We start from the raw sequence: 19,147 nt of genomic DNA, 5'->3' as shown, positions 1-19,147 counted from the left end.
AGGAATTTAAGTGCATTAACATCTGATGACCTTGATTTTTTTCAGTGAAGGAGAGCCGGAAAAAGATTTGCAGGGAGCATTGAAAATTTGGGATGATTGACTGCATTAACTGAGTAGAAATTGTGTTTGACCAGAAATAGCAGTGGCTGAAACGGGATAAAAGTTTTTCTTTCACATAAAGAAGTCTGGAGTTATGCCATCTAGGGCTGGTCTGGTAGCTCTTTGCTGTCACAAAGAACCCAATCTCCCCTCTTTCTGCTCTACCATCCTTAGCACTGGCTTTCATCTTCAAATTGCCCATATTCCAAAATGCCTGTTCCAAGTAGAAAGCAGGGGGATGAGTAAGGAAAGGGTAAAAAATAAGCACAAAGGGCACACAGCAGCTTCTGCTTTGTCATCAGTTTTGCTGTTAACGCGCCTTACTAGAAGACCCATGCAACTTCAGATTATACCACGTTGGCTTCCCATGGCTGAAATGAAGTTGTTTTTTAGCTGGGCATATTGCCGCTTGGAATAAACTGGGATGCTGTGACTAAGAGAATGGGTATTAATTGAGCAGACAACTAACAACGTCTGCCACACTGCTGCAGGGAATGGAAAAAGCAGTCATCTACAGACACCAAACGGGTTGCTGGTAGAATTGAGGGCTGACCTGGGGTGGGGATCAGTAGTTTATATTGACCCTCATCTGCAGTGATATGTTACTTGCTCAGTTATATTCAGCCGCTTGGGAGAGACATTGAATGGTTGGATGGATCTAGGACTGTGGTTTTGCAGGGCTTGTGGGAAGAAAAATCAAGGGTTCAAGAAAGTTCAGTGTAATGGTGAGAAATTAAAGTAATGCATCATGACACATAATGTATACCCTGCATGCCCCTGAGTGTGAGTGCCTCCTTAAATTTTGCACCCTAGTTGCCTCACCTCCCTCTATTTAGTGGCCTAGCATATAGTCAGGAAGAGAAAATAAGTAATGCCAGAGAAGAGCTGATCAAATGGAGAAAAAGTAATGGAGGTCTACATGAAAGTGAAAGGGCTAGAGGAGGGGGATGTCGTCAGACAACAGAAATTTGAAGTTTAGGGTTTCAGAATTGGAGCAGTTGCTCCACATTATGGCCATGGCGTGAGTGTGCTGTGGGGGTGAAGGTTATTGGTGCTGAGGAAGGATCTGAGAGGTTGGGGTTTTGGATGAGTCACCCCCTCCTTCATATTGTAGTCATTTAGAGGTTCCCATGTCCTCAATGAATGTGGCAGAGTGACCAGCAGGATGAGAGACAGAAACATCACAAAATGTTCGTATTCATAACATTTTAATGGTTTTCTTTAAAAGAGTCCCCAAATTTTATAATATTCAGTCCCCAGAAAACTTGGGTTTGCCACAAGGTAGTGGCCATGCCTCAGCCCTGGAGTGCATAGAGAGTGGGAGACTGAAGAACCTTTTTATGAGGGCAGCTCAGGACAGGAGTGTCCTTGGGAGGGAACAAAGTTCAGTAACTATTCAGTGAATAGATTGAGGGATATGGTGGCTGGTGTTTGGCCAAACAGGGCTCCCCAGTGGCATAGTTGAAAGGGCTGGTAGGTAGAACAGCAGGGAGCAGGACTGGAATGAGAGTGTCCCAGAAAGGCCAGCTAACTGCAAGCTCTGGATTTGAGGCAGTGCTGGAAGGTGTCAAGGATGAAACATAGAGTGGTACTACCTCGTCCATAGATTCCAACTAGACCTCTGATGCTCCTCTTGTGCCAACTGGGGCATTTTGTGTGGGTTGTCTGAGGTTGGATGGTGGTTGCTACTTTTGTGTTAAGGTCCAATTAGTGAACAATGTGTTCTTTGCTCAGGATTCTGAATGGGTATTATCATCATCATCTCTATTTTAAGATGAGGACACTTGAGAGTCAGGGAGTAATCTGCCCGTATATGTGAAGTTGCAGTCCTACCAGTTGGAAGGGGAGTAAGTTGAAGTCTTTGGATTCACAGGCCCAGGGCCTTTTCTAGTGCTTGGATGGTAAGTGTTGCCTTCATTTTGACAGTTTGATAGTCTCTATCTCTCAAAAACAGAGTGATTTTTACTGTCCCCTCAGTTGACATGCTGATTTCAGATTGAAATTTTAAAAATGAGTGTAATGATAGTCTTATTTTCCATACCTTGAGCTTCCTCTTTAACATACTGGTCATTAATAAACACATCAAGGATGCTCACCCTTGCTAGTGATTCTTCACCCATTCCCTCTACAAATATTTGAGGCCCTACAATGGGACTGGCATAATTCTAGCCCTAAGGAAACAGCAGAGAAGAAAAACAAAGTTATAGTTCTTAGGGAGCCTACATTCTTGTGGAATTTGCAATGAGATGCCATTTATAACTATCAGATTGGAGAAAAAAATGTAACAAGTCTGAAAACACCAAGGGTTAAGGAGGAAGTGGAGTGACAGGAAGATGTATACATTGCTGGTCAGAGTGTAAATTGGTAAAATCCTTTGGAGAGCAAGTTGACAGTATCTAAAAAAGTTGAAAATGTGTCATACTCTGGAATGAGCAATTCTACTTCTAGAAATATCTTAGAAAAAAATCTTGCATATACATACAAGGAGCCATTTATTTAAAAGGTTTGTTGCAGTAGCATTGTTTGTAACAGAAAAAATTGAAATGTCCATGAAACAAGAGAACTGATAAATAAATTATAGTATAGATAGATTATGGGATACTACACAGGAATTAAATGAATGAACTAGAATCACATATGTCTCCATGGATAAATCTTAAATACAAGGTTCTAATTTATAATTTCCTTTATAAATACCTCATAGAGTTATAGTTTTTCTTGCTATTGAAGATGATTTCTTTTACTAATTACATTTTCTAACTGTGTTGGTGGTGTATAGGAATACTATTGATATTTGTATAATGATTTTATATTCTAGTAACTTTGCTGAACTCTCACTAGTTTCAATTTTTGGTAGATTTAACTAGATTTTCTATGTGGACACTCAAATCATCTGCAAATAATGACAGTTTTTTTTCTTCCTTTTCAATGAATATCTTCTCATTTCTCTTATTTGTTTTAATCTTCTAAGACCTTCAGCACCATATTCAAATTAAAAAACTGGTAGCAGGGGATTCTGGGAAGATGGCAGCGTAGGAAGACTCTGAACTCACATCCTCTCGCGGACACAACAAATCTACAACTACCTGTGGAACAGTTTCTTCTAAGAGAGATCTGGAAACTGGATTAAAAGAACCCCCAGGACAAGGGACAGAACTGGCAGGAGTGGAAGAGGCAGAAATATACCTCTGCTCAGGAAAAAACCACATCCTAGCCATGGCGCTTCACAGCCAGGAGCCATCTTAAAGGTACGAAGCTTTTCCCAGAGGAGCAGGGGGGATCTGAATGGGAGATCTATGCCACAATAGGCATCCTGGCCTTTAGATTCAGCACAACCAAGATGAGATCCCATAATACCTGGCTTGCTGGCTTTGAAAACCAATGGGGAATACACTCAGAAAAACTATCAAACTTCAAAGAAAGAAAAATTGTAGCAGATACCATTATCTTATACTTAATTTCTAACAATTCACCATAAATAATTATTGTAAGTTATTTTCTAGACAACCTTTATCCAGTTAGTAGAGTCTGTTTTATTCTGAGAAGTTTTAAAATTTTGAATGAATATTGAGTTTTAGCAAATGGTTTTTCTGCATCTGTTGAAATAATCATATTTTTTCTCCTTCTTCACCTTGCTAATGAGGCAGATTCCTTACTAGATTTTTTCTCGTTAAACAATCCTTGTGTTCCTGGTATACAACCAACTCGGTCTTGATATATTTTAAAGTACACTGCAGGATTCCATTTGCTGGTGTTTTATTTAGAATTTTGGAATCTAAGATTATAAATGAAATTGTTTTATAATTTTCAATTCTTATATTGTCTTTTCTTGGTTTCAAGATATCCTAGCCTCATAAAATAAGTTAGGTAACTTGCCATAATTTTCTGTACTCTAGAGGAGTTTGCATAAGAGAAGGATTATCTACCTATTCTTTGAAGGTTTGGTAGAACGTCTCTGAAAGAATATGTTGTGTATTTTGTTTATATATAGACTTGGCTACTGATGCAGTTTATCTAATGTTCATAAATCTATTTGGTTTTTCCATTTCTTGATTTAGTTTTAATAACTTGAATTTCTCTAAGAAATTGTCTTTTTTTTCTGAGTTTCCAAATTCACAGTTATACAATTTTTCATAATTTTTGCTTTTTAAAAACGCTTGTGGGCTGGCCCCGTGGCTTAGCGGTTAAGTGCACGCGCTCTGCTACTGGTTCGGATCCCAGGTGCGCACGGACACACCGCTCCTCTGGCCATGCTGAGGCCACGTCCCACATACAACGACTAGAAGGATGTGCAGCTATGACATACAACTATCTACTGGGGCTTTGGGGAAAAAAAAAAAGGAGGAGGATTGGCAATAGATGTTAGCTCAGAGCCGGTCTTCCTCAGCAAAAAGAGGAGGATTAGCACGGATGGTAGCTCAGGGCTGATCTTCCTCACACACACAAAAAATGCTTGTGATATCTATACATATGTCCTCATTTTGATTCTTAATATTAGTTGTTTTCTATATATATTTTTTTTTGTGAGGAAAATCAGCCCTGAGCTAACATCTGCCAATCCTCCTCTTTTTGCTGAGGAAGACTGGCCCTGAGCTAACATCCGTGCCCATCTTTCTCTACTTTATATGGGACGCCGCCACAGCATGGCTCTACAACCAGTGCATCGGTGCACGCCCGGGATCCAAACCGGAGAACTCCGGGCCGCTGCAGCAGAGCACAGGCACTTAACTGCTTGCGCCACCGGGCCGGCCCCTATATTGTTTTTCTTTAATTATTTTATTTATTTATTTATTTTATATATATTTTTTTGTGAGGAAATATATAAAGGAAGACCGGCTCTGAGCTAACATCTATTGCCAATCCTCCTCCTTTTTTTCTCTTTTTCTCCCCAAAGCTCCAGTAGACAGTTGTATGTCATAGTTGCACATCCTTCTAGTTGCTGTATGTGGGATGCGGCCTCAACAGGGCCAGAGAAGCTGTGCGTCAGTGTGCGCTGGGGATCCGAACCCAGGCCGCCAGTAGCGGAGCGCGTGCACTTAACTGCTAAGCCACGGGGCCAGCCCTATATTGTTTCTTGATTAATGTGCTTAAAAGTATATTTATTTCATTAGTCTTATCAAAGAATTAGCCTTTTCTTTTGTGCCTCTCTTGTATTTCCCATGTAATAAATTACTATCCTTTTATTTCTATCCTTAAATATCTTTGGGTTTCCTCTGTTGTTTGCTTTTCTACCTTCTTGAGTTGGACATTTAGCTAATTAATTTAATTTTCCTTTACATATTACATATATATGTTTAAAGCTATAAATTTCCTTCTAAATACATCTTTAGTTGCATTTCACGAGTTTTTTTATGTAGCATTCTCATAGTCATTTATTTCTAAGTATTTTCTAATTTCCGTCTTTGCTCCTTTTGCTAATTTACAGTCTACTTGCTTTTATGATCCATGAAATATTAAGAAGTAAGTTTTTCAATTTACAAACATCAGATTATTTTGGTTAACGTTTTATTATTGATTTCTAATTATATTGCATTTTGGTTTAAAGAACATGATTTGTAAGCCACCAATAATTTGATATTTGTTTGGACTTCTCTTATGGCCTTGTAAGTATCCAAATTTTGTAAATGATTGATGTAAACTTGAAAAGAAGGTTTATTTGCTAATTATTAGATGTTCTTCATTATAAATGTCCTTTAGATCAAATTTTTGTTCTGTTCAAATTCTCTATACCCTTATTAATTTTTGGTATACTTGATCTGTAATTTACGTAGTGACATGGGTTTGAAATCTCCCATTATGACACAGATTTTTCACTAGTAGAGGAGAAACTTACAAACATAGAAAGGGGGAATGAACCCAGTGGCATTGGATTGGGATTAGAGATATTAGTGTGAATTCATGGTTTTAATATATATATAGATGGATAGGTACAGGTATATATGTAAATGAGTGTATACATACATGTATGTATATGTATATATGTGTGTATGTATATACTTACATCTGTTTTCTGGTTCTATTTGATGAGAGGGCCTAAAGCAACAATACTTCAGGAAGAAGGAGCACACTTAACCCTCACATCTTGGTTTCTAAATACCATCCTCCACTAAAAAGAATCAGAGCTTAGAGAAATGGCTAATTCTAGGACAGGCGAATACAGAGAATCCCAATACTGGAGCAGAAACTCAAGAGCGGCAACCTCTGTGGGAACCAGCACCAAGCAGGGAAACCTAAACCTAATTGTCAAATTGCTGGAGGCTCAGAGTTGACAAGTCTGAAAAATTAAAACTCTAGAGAGACCCAGTCATTGGCAAGGCCCCCACACTTTTATGAGTTTTACCTCCTGGAGTTCTACAAGCTTCTCACAGTGCATGTTGGAGAATAATCCTGAAGCGCTTTCAGCAGGAGTGGGGAAAAGGAACTGTTTTAAATATACCAGATTATTCTATTCTTCTTAACAAGGTCTGCCATCAGGAGAAAGTATTTAACCAGAGTCTTACCTGCTAGGGTTTTATCAGAGCCTAAACTACCTCTGGGAAGGAAAAGTCCCAACTTCAGCACACTCTAGTTATCCTATCCCACCTAAGGGTTGGGGGATGGGACAAAGAAGCATGTGTGAAGTTCACAATCCAGAGGTACAGGCTCACTAAAAGACTTAGACCTTATCATAGGACTGTAGAATACTTGCACTCCCCTACACCTTACCACCACATTGCTAAAGGCCTATTTACAGCAGTTCTTTAACCAGTACCCATGATGTGCTTTACCCAGTACATTATGTCCAACTATCAAGAAAAAATTACAAGACACACTAAAAGGCCAAAAACACACAGTTTGAAGAGACAGAACAAGCATCAAAATCTGACTCAGATAATACAGGGATGTTGGAATTATCAGACCGGACATTTAAAACAACTACGATTACTATTCTAAGGACTCTAATAGATAAAGTAGATAGCATGCAAGAACAGATGGATAATGTAAGCAAAGAGATGGACATTTTAAGAAAGAATCAAAGAGAAATGATAGAGATCAAAAATATTAACAAAAACCAAGAATGCCTTCAATGAGCTATTTAGTAGACTGGACACAGCTGAGGAAAGAATTTCTGAGCTTGAGGATATGACAATAGATATGTCAAAAACTGAAAATTGAAGAGAAAAAAGACTGAAAAAAGCAGACAAAATATTCAAGAACTGTGGGAAAATGACAAACGGTGTAACATATGCATAATGGGAATACCAGAAGGAGAAGAAAGAGAAAATAATAGAAGAATATTTGAAGCAATAATGACTGAGAATTTCCTCCAAATTAATGCAGAGAACAAACAACACATCCAGACATTGAGGGTATTATGCAGAGTGAAGTAAGTCAGAGGGAGAAGGTCAAATACGATACAATCTCACTCATTAAGTAGTAGATAATAACAACAACAAACAAACACATAGAGACAGAGATTGGATTGGTGGTTACCAGAGGGGAAGGGGGGAGGGAGGAGGGCAAAAGGGATAATTAGGCACATGTGTGTGGTGATGGATCATAATTAGTATTTGGGTGGTGAACATAAGAACATGATGTAATCCATGCAGAAATAGAAGTGTAATGATGTACACCTGAAATTTATACAATGTTATAAACCAATGTTACTGCAATAAACAAAAAATTTTTAAAAAACCCAAAAACTTGAAAGAACATTCAACTTACAGTGAGGTAGCACTGAGTTCAAAATAGTCCAAATATTGGCATTGATTTTATATTGAATTGTAATACACAAACAAAAAAAAAAACCCAAAAAAGAAATCACACATCCAGGAAGCTCAGAGAACACCGAGCATGATAAAAAAAAAAAAAAAAAAAAAAAAGAAAGCTACACCTAAGCATTTCATTTGCTAACTACAGAAAATAAAAGCTAAAGAAAAACTTCTGGGCTGGCCCAGTGGCACAGAGGTTAAGTTTGCACCTTCTGCTTTGGTGGCCCCGGGTTCGCCGGTTCGGATCCTGGGTGCGGACCTATGCACTGCTCATCAGGCCATGCTGAGGTGGTGTCCCACATAGAGCAACTAAAAGGATGTACAACTATGACATACAACTATCTACTAGGGCTTTGGGGAGAAAAGAGGAAAAAAGGAGGAAGCTTAGCAATAGATATTAACTCAGGGCCAATCTTCCTCAGCAAAAAAAAAGAAAAAATTCTGAAAGAAGCCAGAGGAGAAAAACACTTTACCTACAGACAAGCAAAGATAAGAATTACACCTGACTTCTCCTCAGAAACCACGCAAGCAAGAAGAGAGTGGAATAAAATATTTGAAGTGTCAAGAGAAAAAAACCAACCTGTACCCTGCAAAATTATCCTTCAAAAGTAAAGAGGAAATAAAAACTTTTTCAGACAAACAAAAATTGAGAGAATTTGTTGCCAGTAGACCTGCCTTGTAAGAAATGTTAAAAGAAATTTTTAGAGTGAAGGATACTGCAATAAACAAAAAATTAAAAAATAATAATAATAAAATAAAATAAAATAAAAAATACAGTGAAGGAAAATGATATAGGTCAGAAACTCAGATCTATATAAATAAAGGAAGATCATCACAGAAGGAATATGTGAAGGTAAAATAAAAACTTTTTCTTTTCTTTTTTAAAATTATTTTATTGAGGTCATAATGGTTTATAATATTGTGTAATTTCAATCACATATCATATATCATTTTCTGTATAGACTATACCATGCTCACCATCAATAGTCTAGTTTTTATCCATCACCATACATATGTGCCCCTCTACCCCTTTCACCCACCTCCCACCCCCTTCCCCTCTGGTAACCACTAATATAGTCTCCTTATCTATGTGTTTATCTTCCACAAATGAGGGAAATGATACAGTGTTTATCTTTCTCTGTCTGGCTTATTTCGCTTAACATCATACCTTCAAGGTTCATCCATGTTGTTGCAAATGGGACGATTTTGTCTTTTTTATGGCTGAGTAGTATTCCATTGTGTGTGTGTGTGTGTGTATGTGTGTGTACACCACATCTTCTTTATCCATTCATCAGTTGATGGGCATTTGTGTTGCTTCCATGTCTTGGCTGTTGTGAATAATGCTGTGAACCTAGGGATGCATAAATCTCTTTGTATTGTTGATTTCGTGTTCTTTGGATAAATACCCAGTAGTGGGATAGGTGGATCATATAGTATTTCTATTTTTAATTTTTTGAGAAATCTCCATATTGTTTTCCATAGTGGCTGTACCAGTTTGCATTCCCACCAGCAGTGTATGAGGGTACCCTTGTCTCCACATCCTCTCCAACATTTGTTATTTTTTGCCTTGGTGATTATAGCCATTCTAATGGCTATAAGGTGCTATCTCAATGTAGTTTTGATTTGCATTTCCCTGATGACTAGTTATTATTTCAATCTCTTTACTTGTGATTGGTCTATTCAGATTCTCTATTTCTTCTTGATTCAGTTTTGGGAGGTTGTATGAGTCTAAGAATTTATCCATTTCTTCTAGGTTATCCAATTTGTTGGCATATAATTTTTCATAGTATTCTCTTATAATCCTTTGTATTTCTGTGGTGTCTTTTGTAATTTCTCCTTTTTAATTTTATTTATTTGAACCCTGCCAATCATCCTCTTTTTGTATATGAGCTGCCGCCACAGTGTGGCCACTGACAGACGAATGTTGTAGATCTGTGCCCGGAAATCGAACCTGGGCCGCCACAGTGGAGCATGCCTAACTTAACCACTAGGCCACCAGGGCTGGCCCTCTCATTTTTTCTTAGGGAGTCTGGCTAAAGGTTTGTCAATTTGTTTGTCTTCTCAAATAACCAGCTCTGAATTTCATCAATCATTTCTATTGTTTTTTAGTCTCTGTTTCATTTATTTCTGCTCTAATTTTTAATATTTCCCTCCTTATGCTTACTTTGGGCTTTGTTGTTCTTCTTTTTCTAATTATGTTAGGTGTAGTTTAAGATTACTTATGTGAGATTTTTATTATTTGTTGAGGTAGGCCTGTATTGCCATATATTTCCCTCTTAGTACCACTTTTGCTGCATCCCATAAGAGTTGGTATGTTGTGTTTTCATTTTCATTTGTCTCCAGTATTTTTTTATTTCTCCTTTGATTTCTTCATTGATCCAATGGTTGTTCAGTAGCATGTTGTTTAGTCTCCACATATCCATGACTTTCCCAGCTTTTTTCTTGTTGATTTCTAGTTTCATAGCATTATGGTTGGAAAAGATGATTAATATGATTTCAATCTTCTTAAATTTATTGAGGTTTGCCTTGTTTCCCAGGATATGGTCTGTCTTTGAGAATGTTCCATGTGCACCTGAGAAGAATGTGTGCTGTTTTTGGATGGAATGTTCTCTATATATCTATTAAGTCCATCTGGTCTAGTATTTCATTTAAGGCCACTGTTTCCTTGTTGACTTTCTGTCTGGATGATATATCTGTTGATGTCAGTGGGGTGTTGAGGTCCCCTACTATTATTGTGTTGCTGTCAATTTCTCCCTTTAGGTCTGTTAATAGTTGCTATTATATACTTTTGTGTTCTTGTGTTAGGTGCGTATATATTCATAAGTGTTATGTCCTCTTGGTGGAATGTCCCTTTTATCATTATATACTGTCCTTCTTTGTCTCTTATTTTTTTTTTTTCTTGAAGTCTGCTTTATCTGATATAAGTATGGCAACACCTGCTTTCTTTTGCTTGCCATTAGCTTGGAATGTCATCTTCCATCCCGTCACTCTAAGTTTGTGTTTATCTTTAGAGCTGTGTTTCCTGGAGGCATCATATTGTTGGGTCTTGTTTTTTAATCCATCCAGCCACTCTGTGTCTTTTGATTGGAGAATTCAATCCATTTACATGTAGAGTGATTATTGATATATGAGGGCTTAATACTGCCATTTTATCTCTTGTTTTTTGGTTGTTCTATATTTCCCTTATTTCTCTTTCTTTGTATTTCTTTTTTTTTTAAGTTGAGATAGAATGATATTTTTTCTTTTATTTTTTATCATGGTAAAATATACACAAAATTTACTATTTTAACCATTTTTAAGTGTACAGTTCAGTGGCATTAAGTACATTCACATTGTTGCTGTTATGAATAATGCTGCTATAAACATGGGTGTACAAATATCTGTTTGAGACTCTGCTTTCAGTTCTTTTGGGTATATATCCAGAAGTGAAATTGCTGGGTAAGAAGGTAATTCTATGTTCCCTATTTTGAGGAACTGCCATGGTTTTCTAGTGACCATAACATTTTATATTTCCATGAGCAATGCACAAGGGTTCCAATCTCTCCACATTGTTGCCAACCCTTGTTATTTTCTGTTTTTTGTTATTTATTTATTTTTTTGTTTTTAGTGAGGAAGATTGGCCCTGAGCTAACATCTGTTGCCAATCTTCCTTTTTTTTTCTGCTTGAGGAAGATTGACCCTGAGCGAGCATCTTTGCCAGTCTTCCTCTATTTTGTATGTGGGACGCTGCCACAGCATGGCTTGATGAGCGGTGTGTAGGTCTGTGCCCAGGATACGAATCTGCAAACCCTGGGCCACCAAAGCAGAGCACGCGAACTTAACCGCTATGCCACTGGGCCAGCCCCTCTGTTTTTTATTTTTAATTTTTATAATAACCATCCTAATGCATGTGAAGTGGTATCTCATGGTTTTAATTTTCATTTCTCTAATGATTAGTGATGTTAAGCAGCTTTTCATGTACTTATTGGCCATTTGTATATCTTCTTTGGAGAAATGTCTATTCAACTCCTTTGTGTAATAAACTTTTTTTTTTTTTTAAAGATTTTATTTATTTTATTTTTTCCCCCCAAAGCCCCAGTGGATAGTTGTATGTCGTAGCTGCACATCCTTCTAGTTGCTGTATGCGGGACTCGGCCTCAGGATGAACGGAGAAGTGGTGCCTCGATGCGCACCCGGGATCCGAACCCGGGCCACCAGCATCGCAGCGCGCGCACTTAACCACCAAGCCACAGGGCCGGCCCTGTGTAATAAACTTTTGACCACAGAGTAGACAATCATCCCTGGGAAATGGTGCCAGCATAGTTTTACCCAACAGAATTCAGTGAAATCCTTCCTTTTAGCCTGGATAATCCAGGTCGCTTTTCCCATCTCAAGATCCTTAATCACATCAGCAAAATCTCTTTTGCCAGGTAAAGTAGCATATTCACCGGTTCTGGGGATTAAGTGGTGGACATCCTTGGGTGCCATTATTCTACAACTACTATGTGCCTGCGTTGCTGTTAATAGCAGTAACACCCTGACCATGCACTGGGCAACTGAGGGCCCAGACAATTCACTTCTTCACATGTCCCTCCCCATGCAAGAGGAAAGTCCCTGCTTCCCTTGTATTTCTGACTGCCGTTTCAGTTTGGTGGTTTTCTGTGATGGTTCTCTCAATTTTCTTTTTATTTATGATTTGTGGCTCTGCTCTGATTTTTTGTTTAGTGGTTACCATGAGGTTTGTATAAAAGATCTCATAGATGAGATAGTCCATTTTCTAATAGCCTCTTATCTCCATTAGCCTCAGCATTTTCTATCTCTTTCCTCTTCCCCTTCTGAGTTATTGTTGTCAAAAATTATTCTTTTTTGTGTTGTGAGTTTGTGACTAAATTTGTGTTTATAGTTTTTTTTTTGTATTGAGATCATAATAGTTTATAACATTGTGAAATTTCAGTTGTATATTATTATTTGTCATTCACCACATAAATGTGCCCCTTCACCCCTTGTGCCCACCCCCCAACCCCCTTCCCATCTGGTAACCACTAAACTGTTCTCTTTGTCCATGTGTTAGTTTATCTTCCACATATGAGTGAAATCATACGGTGTTTGTCTTTCTCTGTCTGGTTTATTTCGCTTAACATAATACCCTCAAGGTCCATCCATGTTGTTGTGAATGTGATGATTTTGTCTTTTTTTTATGGCTGAGTAGTATGTCATTGTATATATATACCATGTCTTCTTTATCCAATCATCAGTTGATGGGCACTTGGGTTGCTTCCATGAAGTGTTTACAGTTATTTTTGATGTTTTACTTCCTTTTGTCTTTTATGTTATAATTGTTTACTAACCTCTTCTGATAGAGAGCTGGAATTTTCTGATTTTGTCTGTCTATTTATCTCCTTGCTCAAAGCTTTGTAAACCTTTCCCTTTTTGTTTCCAGTAGAAGGGCTTCCTTTATCATTTTCTCTAAGGCAGGTCTAGTGGTGATGAAGTCCCTCAGCTTTTGTTTATCTGGGAAAGCTTTTATTTGTCCATCATATCTGAAGGATATTTTTGCTGGATAGAGTATTCTTGGCTGAAAGTTTCTGTCTTTCAGTATTTTGCTTATATCATTTCATTCTCTCCTAGCCTGTATGGTTTCTGCTGACAAATCTGCTGAAAACCTGATAGAGGTTCCTTTGTAGGTTATTTTCTTCTGCCTTGCTGCCTTTCATATTTTTTCTTTGTCTTTGACTTTTGCCAGTTTTAATATTATATGCCTTGGAGAAGGTCTTTTTGCACTGATGTAATTAGGAGTTCTGTTGGCTTCATATACTTATAAGTCTAGTTCGTTCTCCAGGTTTGGGAAGTTTTCAGCTGTTATTTCTTTGAACATGCTCTCTACTTCTTTCTCTCTCACCTCCTTCTGGAATACCTATAATCCTTATATTGCTTTTCCTAATTGAGTCAGATATTTCTTGAAGAATTCCTTCATTTTTAAAAAATCTAAGTTCTCTCACTTCTTCCACCTGAAGCATTTCTATATATCTACCCTCTAAATCGCTAATTCTGTCCTCCATAAGGTCAGCTCTATTTTAATGGTTGCTAGATTATTTTATATCTCATTAATTGTGTTCTTCATATCCAGAATTTCTGTTTTTTTTTTTTTTTTTTAGAGCTTCAATCTCTTTGGGAAGTATTCCTTCTGCTCATTAATTTTATTCCTGAGCTCATTGAACTGTCTTTCTGAGTTTTCTTGTAATAAGTTGAGTTTCTTTATGACAACTATTTTGAATTCTCTGTCATTTAGATTATAAACTTCTGTGAGTTCAGGATTGGTTTCTGGAGATTTGGCATTTTCCTTCTCTTTTGAAGTGCTACTGTAGTTTTTCATGGTGTTTGATGAATTGATCCTTTGCCAGCACATTTGTGGTAGTATCAGGTTGCAGATTCTATCTGCCATTGCTAGGGGGGTGCAGGAACTGTGTTTTCTGATCCTGCCCCATCTGCTGGTAGTGGTGCTGGTAGGGCCACTCTGCATTTGTGTGGGTTGGCTGCAGCCATTCAGCAGGGGACCAGCTGAGCTGCTGTGCTAGGCAGGAGGGGTGCTTTCTTTCACATGGTTAGGTGCTACACCTGCAGGTGGTTTGGCTTAGATGCAGCGCTAGGTGGGAGGGGTGCCTACATGAGGGGGCTGAGCTGCCACCACTCAGTTGGGAGCATTCCCACAGGCGGGCCACTGCAGCTCAGTGGGTGCTCCCGTGGGCCGGGTTACCACTCCAAAAGTGTTCGCATGCTGACCGGGCTGCCCCCACCTCCACTTACAGTTGCACCGGCCGCTGTGTGAGGATCTGCGACTTGGTTCGCTGCCGCCAGGGAGGGGGAGGAGTGTGCTCACCTAGTTCCACTGCTTCCCAGGGATCCAGTCTACCCACCTTCAGATGTATGGCTGCATGGATGTCTCCATCGTCCTGTTGTTCTGTGTATGGAATTCTGTGTTTATTAATAAATGTCCATTTAGTTGTAACTTAGAGGGGAGAGACAAAGTGAACAACTCACTCTGCCACGATGCTGACATCACTCCTCTATTTTCCTTATTCTTAATTGATCTAATAGATAACAGTTTATTCAAAATAATAATAGCAACAATGTTTTCAATTATTTATACTTACATATATATATATGTGTGCATGTGTGCTTATGTATAAGTGAAATGAATGATAGCAATGATACAAGGAACAGGAAGTAGGAATTAGAAATATTTTCTTATTGTAAGGTACTTGCACTACTGGTGAAGCAGGATAGTGTTATTTGAAAGTGGACTTGGATTAGTTGTAAATGTATATAGCAACCTCTAGGGCAATAATCAAAACAGCTAAAAACAGAAGTACAACTGATTTGCTAAGAAAAAAGAGAAAATAGAAGCGTATAAAATGGTCAGTGGAAACCACAAAAGGCAGAAAAGAGTGGAAGGTGAAAATAGGAACAAAAAACAAGGGCAAGAAATAGAAAACAGTAATGTATATGGTAGATATTTGTTCAACTATATCAGTAATCACTTTTTTTTGTGTGTGTGAGGAAGGTCAGCCCTGAGCTAACATCCATGCTAATCCTCCTCTTTTTGCTGAGGAAGACTGGCTCTGAGCTAACATCTATTGCCAATCCTCCTCCTTTTTTTTTCCCCTCAAAGCCCCAGTAGATAGTTGTATGTCATAGTTGCACGTCCTTCTAGTTGCTGTATGTGGGACACGGCCTCAGCATGGCCGGACAAGCGGTGCGTCGGTGCGCACCCGGGATCCGAACCCAGGCCGCCAGTAGCTAAGCACACGCACTTAACTGCTAAGCCACGGGGCCGGCCCTCAGTAATCACTTTGAATGTCAATGGTCTCAATGCACCAATTAAAAGATACAGATCATCAGAGTGGATCAAAAAATAAGACTCAACAGTTGTCTATAAGAAATTGACTTTAACATAGAGACACATAGATATTAAAAGTAAATGGATGGAGAAATACATACCATGCTAACACTAATCAAAAGAAAGTGGGTGTAGCCATATTTATTTCAGACAGAGCAGACTTCAGAGCAAGGAAAGTGATCAGGATAAAGAGAAGCATTACATAATGATAAAAAGGTCATTCTCCAAGGAGACATAACAATCCTTAATGTGTATGTGCCTAACAACAAAGTGTCAAAGTATATGAGGCAAAAACTGATAGAACTTCAAGGAGAAATAGATGAATCCACTATTATAATTGGAGATTTCAACACCCCTCTATCAGAAATGGACAAATCCAGCAGGCAGAAAATCATTATGGACATAGATGAACCCAACAACACCATCAGTCACCTAGATAAAATGGACATCTATAGACAACCCCATTCAACTACAGCAGAATACATATTCTTCTCAAGCTCACATGGAACATTATACTTACTGGTGAGAAACTTGAAGCTTTCCCACTAATATCTGCTGCAAGGCAAGGATGTTCCCTCTCATGACTGCTTTTCAACATCATACTGGTAATCCTAGCTAATGCAATAAAATAAGAAAAGGAAATTAAAGGTATACTAGTTGGGAAGGAAAAAATAAAACTGTCTTTGTTTGCAGATGACATGATCTTCCATGTAGAAAATCCAAAAGAATGGACAAGAAAACTCCTGGAACAAATAAGTGATTATAGCAAGGTTTCAGGATACAGGGTTATTATACAAGAGTCAATCACTTTCACATTTACCAGCAATGAAAAAGTTCAATTTGAAATTAAAAACACACTACCATTTACATGAGCACCCCTTAAAGATGAAATACTTAGGTATAAATCTGACAAAATATATACAAGATCTATGAGAAAAACTACAAAACTCTGATGAAAGCTATCAAAGAACTAAATTAATGGAGAGATGTTCTATGTTCCTGGATAGGAAGACTCAATATTGTCAAGATGTCAGTTCTTTCAAACTTGCTCTATAGATCCAGTGCAATACCAATCAAAATCCCAGCAAGTTATTTCATGGATTATCTACAAACTTATTATTTTATATGGAGAGGCATAGACCTAGAATAGCCAACTTGATATTGAAGGAGAAAAACGAAGTTGGAAGACTGATGCTACTCGACTTTAAGATTTACTATAAAGCTACAGTAATCAAGACAGTGTGGTATTGGCAAAAAAATAGACAAATAGATCAAAGGAACAGAACAGAGAGCTCACAAATAAACCCATATCAATATAGTCAACTGATCTTTAACAAGTAGCAAAGGCAATACAATGGAGCAAAGATAGTATTTTCAACAAATGGTCCTGGAACAATTGAACATCCACATGCAAAAAATGAATCTAGACACAGACCATATACCCTTCTCAAAATGGATTAACTAAAAAATTAACTCAAAATGGATCATAGACCTAAATGTAAAATGCAAAAGTATAAATCTCCTAGAAGATAACACAAGAGAAAACCTAGATGACCTTGGGTATAGTGATGACTTTTTAGATATGAAAACAATGGCACAATCCAAATAAGAAAGAATTGATAAGCTAGACTTCACTGAAATTAAAAACTCGGTGAAAGATACTGTCAAGTGAATGAAAAGACAAGCCACAGACTGGGAGAAAATATTTGCAAAAGATGTATCTGATAGAGGACTGTTATACAAAATATACAAAGAATTCTTAAAATATTAAGAGAACAAACCAATTAAAAAAGAGGCCACAGACCTTAAACAGACACCTCACCAAAGAAGCTATACAGATGGCAAATAAACATGAAAAGATGCTCCACATCATTATGTGATTAGGGAATGGCAAATTAAAACAACGATGAGATATACACCTATTAGAATAGCCCAAATCCTGAACACTGACAACACCAAAGGGGAGAATATAGAGTACCAGGAACTTTCATTCATTGCTGGTGGGAATACAAAATGGTACAGCTGCTTTGGAGGACAGTTTGGTGGTTTCTTACAAAACTAAACATACTCCTACCATATGATCCAGCAATCGCATTCCTTGGTATTTACCCATATGAAGTGAAGACTTATGTCCACACAAAAACTGGCACACAGTTGTGTATAGCCTCTTTATTCATAATTTCTAAAACTTGGAAGCAACCAACATGTCCTTCAGTAGGTGAATGGATAAAAAAACTGTGGTATATCCAGACAATGCAATATTTTTCAGCACTAAAAAGAAAGAAGCTATCAAGTCATGAGAAGACATAGGGGAAACTTAAATGCATGTTACTAAGTGAAAGAAGCCAATCTGAGAAAGCTACATACTCTATGATTCCAAGTATATGATATTTTGGAAAAGGCAAAACTATGGAATGAGTAAAAATATTAGTGGTTGCCAAGGGTTAGTGGGGAGGGTGGGATAAATAGGCAGACCATAGAGGATTTTTAGGGTAGTGAAACTCTTCTGTGTGATACTATAATGGTGGATACATGTCATTATACATTTTTCCAAACCCATAGAACATGCAACACCAAAATCAGGATCAGAGAGGTTAAATAACTTGCTTGAATTATACAGCTACCGCATGGCAGATTGAGGTTAGAACTCACCCCAGTGCTCTTCCTGAAGTACACTCTCATTTACTATGGTGGTCTCAAGGGTTGATTGTCTTTGTGGCAGCCATTGTTGGTAGTCTTACCAGTGGTCTCACCCACTTCTTCCTTGTTGAGAGATCCAAGATTTTGTCTGGATAAAGAAAAGCAAGAGGAAGATGGGCATGGATATTAGCCCAGGACTAATCTTCCTCCGCAAAAAGAGGAGGATTGGCAACAGATATTAGCTCAGGGCTAATCTTCCTCCAAAAAAAAAAAAAAAGAAAAGCAATGTGCTCAGAGAAGGTGAGTCTCTTTCCCCTCTTTCCCAACCAATGACTGGAAACCAATTACAACAAACTCATTCTGTTGGCCAAGAAGACATAAGAGGAACTTTGCTGAGGATTCTGGGAAACATTTTTTCTATCTGATAACCCAAGAGAGGGGAGAAGAAAAATCACCTCCTTTTCCTTCCTGCTCATACTACTTAAACCATGTTGCTGAGTTAACATGGTAGGTCCTAAGATTTGAAGTGGCACAGGAAGCAATTGGCTAAAAGGAAAGAAAGCAGCAAAACAGAGTGGTTAAGATCATAGATTCTGGAGCAAGACAGCCTAGATTTTAATCCTGGCTCTGCTAATTTATTAGTAGTGTGATCTAGAGTGAGTTACTTATCCTCTCTGTGCCTCAGTCACTTCAACTGTAAAGTGGAGACAATAGTAGCAAACTCATATAGTTGTTGTATGGATTAAATGAGTTAATATATATAAAGTGCCTGGCATATAAT

General features: G+C 38.0%; 1 protein-coding gene across 1 annotated transcript in view; it reads left to right on the top strand.

Moving 5' to 3' along the window:
• Positions 1-1,876: 1,876 nt before the first annotated feature.
• The window catches only part of KBTBD2 (kelch repeat and BTB domain containing 2), a 42,425-nt gene continuing 25,154 nt past the window's right edge, over positions 1,877-19,147 (top strand). The window contains exons 1-2 of the mRNA XM_087429407.1: positions 1,877-2,000; positions 3,071-3,347. The gene's annotated coding sequence lies outside the window, so the exon portion shown is untranslated. The remainder of the gene's footprint in view (positions 2,001-3,070; positions 3,348-19,147) is intronic.

Source organism: Ceratotherium simum, chromosome 1 (assembly GCF_057802395.1).
Source record: "Ceratotherium simum simum isolate JZ-2026a chromosome 1, ASM5780239v1, whole genome shotgun sequence".
Classification (NCBI taxonomy): domain Eukaryota; kingdom Metazoa; phylum Chordata; class Mammalia; order Perissodactyla; family Rhinocerotidae; genus Ceratotherium; species Ceratotherium simum.
This window is presented reverse-complemented; position numbering and strand designations above follow the sequence as displayed.